This window comes from Photinus pyralis, unplaced genomic scaffold (assembly GCF_008802855.1).
Source record: "Photinus pyralis isolate 1611_PpyrPB1 unplaced genomic scaffold, Ppyr1.3 Ppyr1.4_LG2, whole genome shotgun sequence".
NCBI lineage: Eukaryota > Metazoa > Arthropoda > Insecta > Coleoptera > Lampyridae > Photinus > Photinus pyralis.
In genome coordinates this window covers 52,069,868-52,077,112 of record NW_022170403.1, presented here as the reverse complement: position 1 = coordinate 52,077,112, position 7,245 = coordinate 52,069,868, and the positions used below count along the sequence as shown (strand labels likewise).

Genomic DNA, 7,245 nt, shown 5'->3' with positions numbered 1-7,245 from the left:
GGGTACCGTAAAAGGAAATGTGGTAGCCCGCGACACGATCTCACTGATGGTGGAGTCAAATCTTCAATCGCGAATTGCGGGTGAACGGGACGTCGGAAGGGGGTACCGTCAAAGGGAAATGTGGTAGCCCCCGACACGATCTTCCTGATGGTGGAGTCAAATCTTCAAACGCGAATTGGGGGTGAACGGGACGTCGGAAGTGGGTACCGTAAAAGGGAATGTGGTAGCCCGCGACACGATCTCACTGATGGTGGAGTCAAATCTTCAATCGCGAATTGCGGGTGAACGGGACGTCGGAAGGGGGTACCGTCAAAGGAAATGTGGTAGCCCCCGACACGATCTTCCTGATGGTGGAGTCAAATCTTCAAACGCGAATTGCGGGTGAACGGGACGTCGGAAGGGGGTACCGTCAAAGGAAATGTGGTAGCCCCCGACACGATCTTCCTGATGGTGGAGTCAAATCTTCAAACGCGAATTGCGGGTGAACGGGACGTCGGAAGGGGGTACCGTCAAAGGAAATGTGGTAGCCCCCGACACGATTTTCCTGATGGTGGAGTCAAATCTTCAAACGCGAATTGCTGGGTGAACGGGACGTCGGAAGGAGGTACCGTCAAAGGGAATGTGGTAGCCCCCGACACGATCTTCCTGATGGTGGAGTCAAATCTTCAAACGCGAATTGCGGGTGAACGGGACGTCGGAAGTGGGTACCGTAAAAGGGAATGTGGTAGCCCGCGACACGATCTCCTGATGGTGGAGTCAAATCTTTAAAAGCGAATTGCGGGTGCACGAGGAAAGTGGGAAGCGGTTAGTGAATGTAGTAGCCTTCGACAAGATCTGTTATTGATGGTTGAATCGAAAGTGGCTAATAGAATACTGATCTGCCACACAAAAATGCGCTGAAGTCCCTTCGATCTCAAACGAGGACTTTGATAATTTTTTTCTGTGATGGGGAAAACGATATATTGAAGTCGTATCGATTTAAAGAAATTTGAAGTTTTAAACTGCAGATAGACTCCCAAGTAGCACGCAATATGGAAGCAATAATGGCTATAAACTGGCGCAACATTGACTTCATATTGTATTTTTATATTGCGCCAATATAGAATGTGAACGCTTTTAAAAATTGGGCCAATATAGTTAACAATATTGGTTCAATGTCACTTACAATATAAAACCAATCCTGTTATACTACATTGGCCCCAATCTCATAGTTACAATATCGGGGAAATATTGCAGCCTACATCGGACCAATATAGGATGTAAATGCTTTGTAAACATGGGCCAATATTGTTGAACTATATTACCACAATATAGAATGGAAATATTGGGCGAATAATGTAATCTATGTTGTACCAACATAGAATTTGAAAGCTATTAAACCTTGATACAGTATTTTCTCACAAGACCGAATCAGTACTGTTGGACGATATTAAACCAGAGTGGTTCTACGTATGTAACTGTACAACATAATAAAATAACAGGTAAATTGAAAAGCGTAGGAAAACGGAATATCGAATTTATTCTGTAAAGAAAGAAAATGATGTAAAACTAAGATGTTACAATTAACGATTTATACTTTTCCCTTTCCTTGCGACCCCCGTCCTATTCTGCAGCAGATGCGAAAGTCCCACTCACAAGACCCAACAGCTTGGAATGTATTCTTAACTGTAACTAAACAATATCAAAGATTAAAAAATTACTTATGAAAATTGATATAATATCTGGTTATTAGCACAAAATCTACTTCGTGCCTACATCTAAATGTTTATGCAAGCATTACCAAACCAAAAAACTTAATCTTATAAGATAATACCTATATAATAGGTACTTACCCTTTATTCTCAGTTTCTCACAGGATGCACAAATAAAGAAAGTCACCAAATACTCGCTGACAATACTAACACTTGCACATCTACAAATACAAAATGAAATGAAGTGCATTCATAATCACACAGATCACGTAAACAGTAAGTGTAGGTAGATATGCTTAATGGCGTGCTTATGCAGCGTTGCGCAAACTCTCCGAAATGATGCTATACTTAAAAGTGCTGTCTCATGTTTTTAATTACATAAAGGCCCAAGATTGTGCCCATATATTTTTTCCTATATTGATTAATACAATATAGGCCCAATGTCGATAATATCAATATAATAAGATATCGAATTCAAACATTAGACCAACATTGCGCCAATATTGTTTTGTTCTATGTCGATTAAAACAACATAGGTCCATACCGACAATATCGATATAATAAACATATTGACTATACAATATTAAACCAATATTGGAAATATACGTGTGAGACTACATTGACTGACCAACATTGCGCGTATATAGTTTTTTTGTACATTGATGTAAACAATATATGTACAACGTCGATATAAACAATGTTGGTTACATAATGTTAAACCAATATTGAACCATTATTAGAAATATCCATATAACATTATATTGGTTATTTCAGATTGCGCCCATACCAGAATTATCTATATAGAATTATATTAGATATTCTATATTGATCCAACATAAACTTTTAAAATGTTGGATTTACAATATATGTCATATATAGGTGTAACATTGATGATGTTCCATATGAATTTTGCAGAGATTTTAACATGTAGGTCCAATATAGAAAACGATATGCAATATTGCGCCAACATATTTATATTGGGCCTAGATATCCCCTTTCTAATGCCAAGATTATGTGCTACCTGGGCTATTGTACTTCTCGCGACAATACGAACTGCGTTGATAAGGAAACCTCCACTCAAATATCTGTCAATTCAGTTTTGTCATTTGATTTAAACATTTCGAATTTATTATTTAACGACTGTTTAGTAATTAGTAGTTATATTGAATAAAAGTAATTTAATAAAAAGTGACATTTTGTTACCTGTCAACAGAGATAAAATGTCAAACGTTGTTCCCGTCACAGAAAAATACCTTTATTATTCATTTTGGTGGAATGTAACCGATTAAAGTGAAAAAAGATGCAATTTAATTTACGAGAACGCACATAATAATCGTCAATACAAAATTTGTAGTGTGAGGAGAGGCGTTGGTGTGAAATGAAAGCAACATTTGCCTAGATTTTTATATTAAATTTTTTTGTCTTCTTATATTTTATTGTTTAAGCGTTTTGTTTTTAGTACCTAATGGATTTTGCAACATTTTTTTTACTTATCCTATAAGCAAGGCTAGATAAAAAAAGCCTCATTATTTTAATTAAACATTACTCGAGTGTGTATCTGTTTAAAACTGAATCGTAAACGTCATGGTGTCGTAAATCTGGTTAATAATGTTGACATAACAAAGTGGAACCTTACTGTTGTAGTGTTGTGGGTTTTTGAATGGGGTTCTAATAGAACATTAGATCTGTAAAAGAAGTGTGGCTCAATTACTGACAATTTTGTTTATGAATGTAAAAAAGGCTGAAATGGTATTTAAATGAACCCAACATTCCATCTTGGCACATGTCCTATTTACAATCATTAATTATTTCCCAGGCTTATCCATAAATTTAATTGGGTTTTAAATGCGCCGACAAGTGTAGGTATTTTTTATCTGAGTAGGTATCGGGAATGAAGAGGGTAAAGAGGAATGTAATATTGTCTTTGTGTCCGCATTTTGTAACTGCATACGTCCTACAGACCAAAAGACAATTTTATTTTTAGTTATGGTAGTGCGTTTATTTTACGTTAGCCTGTTATACATTGATATTTCACAATTAGTGATGTTTATATTTAAATTTTAACCTATAAATACTTTCCGGGGCATAATTAAAATTTTCAAGTTTATGTTATGATGGGTGGAAGATTATGAAGAGATTGACCATTAAATTTTATATGCTTCGTTCACGTCATCGAATTATGAATATTGTGGTTTTTTATCAATTTATAAATTCTTTCACTGTACGTTTATTCTGGCGACATCTATTAAACGATAGGGGTATCCGTTCTAGTTGGCAGTTATATCGCAGGTAGCAAATGCGTAAGCATATCGTACGTCTATGAGTAGATGGCGCTGTAAGGAACTTGCCGTTCGCGTTCCTTCTTATTCGATACCATTTATAAACACAGATGTCGTTTGAATACATAATTTGTTAGTCACTGTGCATAGATTAATTAATATCTATGGTAATCGTAATCATCTATCCCGTATTTTATTTGAATAAAAACTTTGTATTCGTGGACAACGTAGGAGGGGACACGTGCTCTCAATTGCCTTCTTTGTTGCTTTTTAGGTGTAAATAATACAAATGAGAGAACTTCAATTGTTTTTTCCTGCTGTAACTAGATTGCTTTCCAAGGCACACCTTCCCCTGTGCGATAGGTACCTATCTAAAACCTCTACAATCCACAAAATTTTTTCGGATACACAAAAGGCTATAAGGCGGATGAAAAGAAAGGACTTTTCTGGTAACATTTCTGTGGCCCATTTTAACATTGTTGACCAAAGAAATTTTAACTGCTGATATCCACTAATGTGTGAACGACGGATGTAACCGTACGGTTAATAATTAGGTTCGCGCAGGCACAGACAAACTAATGAAAATGTATGCTTTCCGTAAATGTCGTTGCGTGTCGAAAGTCATTCGGGATAAAATACGCTTTAGCATTGTTTAAATATAATGGCTTTAGACCAGCGTAAGAGTGCCGCAGTTCTAACACTTATTTGTCTATTTTTGATTGACTGATATTAAATGAAACCTAGTTTAATTTGACATTGTTTAAATGTAGCAACAATTTTATCAATTTTCTAAGGAACACTTGAACACTACCGAGCGCGAATGGTCTCCGTTTTTTTTTTATTTCCTGGCTACAGCTAATTTTAAAGCCGCACAACGAGAAAACCGCCCGACAAAATCATAAACAATTTTAATGTTATTTGAACCATTTTCATTTCCAAAATGTTTGCAAAACAATTTTTAATTCATTAAGTATTTTACCTCCATTGAATTACAAATTGACAAAAAAGTTACAGAAACAATTTTTAGCGATTGTGCTTATTGTTTGCGTTGTGTCCGTCCGTCCCTCTGTCGGTCGGAACTCACTTTTGCGGTTTTGAACTACTTTGGTTCTAGAGTCCGGGATTTCTTGTAATAGGCAGCCTATACCTTGGAGGTGTGCTTGTAACCCCTCCCCCCCCCCCCCCCAATGATTTTTTCCTGAGATGCTGTTTTTGAAAGTAAAACATTCGCCAACCTTGTTTCTACAAACTGTAACTATTACGCCGCCCCTTTTCCACATTAGTGCGCTGGGGGGATTGATATTACCTCTAATGAAAGGTCTCAAAAGGAATCAATTTACACCAATCCTTCTCGACCCTTATATTTTAAGAGCGAATTATTGGAGAGGGTGTATGTATTCATAAATGGCGTCTGGACGAGACATATCTACTGGTTACGTTAAAACTTTCAGTGCAAATATCTGCAGAACGGAATGTCGGAGGAGAGTAATCTCAAGGGGTGAAAAGATCTTCTACATGAAACACATCTGCTGGCGATGCTAAACCTTAATGTGAATCTCTGCTCTGTGTATGTACGAATTTAATTGGGAAAACAACGCGATACAAAACGGGTAAATTTGACATTTTAGCGTTGGAAATGACTATGTTTTGTATATGGGTATGAAGTTACCAGTTTTCGTTCAAGCAGAAAAGACACGGTGTCACATCAACTGATGATTGTACCGTAGTCGATCGCAATCAGTAGATTCAGTGCGACACGAGCGAGCGTGATTTATGGTTTATAGAAGTTTTTAGCGCATTTTTTAAGAATTAAAAAATTGTTTGCATTTTGGCCGTTTCGAACTACGAACTAGGAATGGTCCTAGAGCCCTGGATTTTTTTGCAGTAGGTAGCCTATACCTTGAAGGTGTGCCAGAAGGCCATCAAATTTCGCTGTCTAAAAGGGGAGCCCCCCCAGGAATTATTTCCTGAGATGCATAACTTTTACATACGACAACCAATTGGCCTCAGATTTTGCATACGCATGCCTTTAGTGATGCCAATTGCCAAGTTAAACTTTAGAAAATGGGGGGGGATGTAACACATAACACATGTTCTACCATTCATGGCCTGAGGGGGGGGGGGTAAATTAATTTTATCCCTCATTGTATTCTAATTAAAGGTCTCAATGGAAGGAACCGTTTTCTACCAACTACTGCCCTTCTTTCTGTCCTCTTATCAAAGTACGGAGAGGATGGGGAGGAGAACTAGTTTTATCCTTCATGGTACTCTAATCTAATGAAAGGTCTCAACGAAAGGAATTAATTTCTACTAAATAGCCCTCCTCCTCGACCTCTTATCGTGATCGGGTATATTCCCCTATACCTCAAGAACGGATTGTCGGAAGAGAGTACTCAAAAAGGACGATTGAGACGTCTGCAAGAAATATATCCATTGGTGATGTCAAAACAAAAGCTATTTCGGTTAAAAAAAATGCGCTTTATATATCTGCACAAGAGTTGTGCATAATTTACACATTTACAGATGTTACAACTTACAATTACCAGCATGAATCTCGGAAATTAACGGGACAATCGACCCAACTATAGTAACTATATTCAGGAAATTCAGCTTCGAGCATAGACATGGACGTAAAGAATCACTATCGAAGTTCTCGGATTGTTCTTTTTAATATTGCTTGTCTCAAAGACGATTTGATATTTGAAATTGATTTGTGAATCCTCGTGCTGTATAATCTGCGAATAATACAAATTATCGCGTTTCCGCTTCGAGAAGCGCCTCTGTTTGTAGAGCCGGAAAACAGTCCACGCAATTAATTAGGTAGGTATACAAAAACCTAATTATCAAGCTTACAATTTCAATTGTAGTGTATACGTATTCATCGGCACATCACTTCTATTTATATTTTTAATAAATGCGTTAATTATTTTAATCAAGGTTCCCTTTAATTATCTTCATAATTAAACATTGTCGAAAAATAGGAGGTAGATCACAGTTTCGCAGGCGGAAATGACTTTTGTTACCATTGAAGCAATGCTTTTGGTTCGCTGGTGAAAGAAATTAATTGCATTATAAAAACCACCTGGAGAAATTTGCTTGCTCGCCTCACTTCTTAATACATATTTTACCCCATGCCGAACATATTTGCACAACCTGGAATATTCTATTAGACTTGACTAATTTAGTCACGCTTTACGCAATTCCTAAAGTTTACTTTAAACGCCAACTTCGAATACTTCAACACATCATTAATTCACACTTAACTAATTTTTAAA

The 7,245-nt window shown here is 37.0% G+C and overlaps 1 long non-coding RNA gene across 1 annotated transcript; it reads right to left on the bottom strand.

Annotated features, from left to right (window-relative positions):
* Nucleotides 1-1,500: 1,500 nt before the first annotated feature.
* LOC116163539 lies at nucleotides 1,501-1,956 on the bottom strand. Its single transcript, XR_004143758.1, has 2 exons — nucleotides 1,833-1,956; nucleotides 1,501-1,671 (listed from the first exon to the last, which is right to left on the bottom strand). It is a non-coding gene; the product is annotated as an uncharacterized LOC116163539 (long non-coding RNA).
* Nucleotides 1,957-7,245: the final 5,289 nt, after the last annotated feature.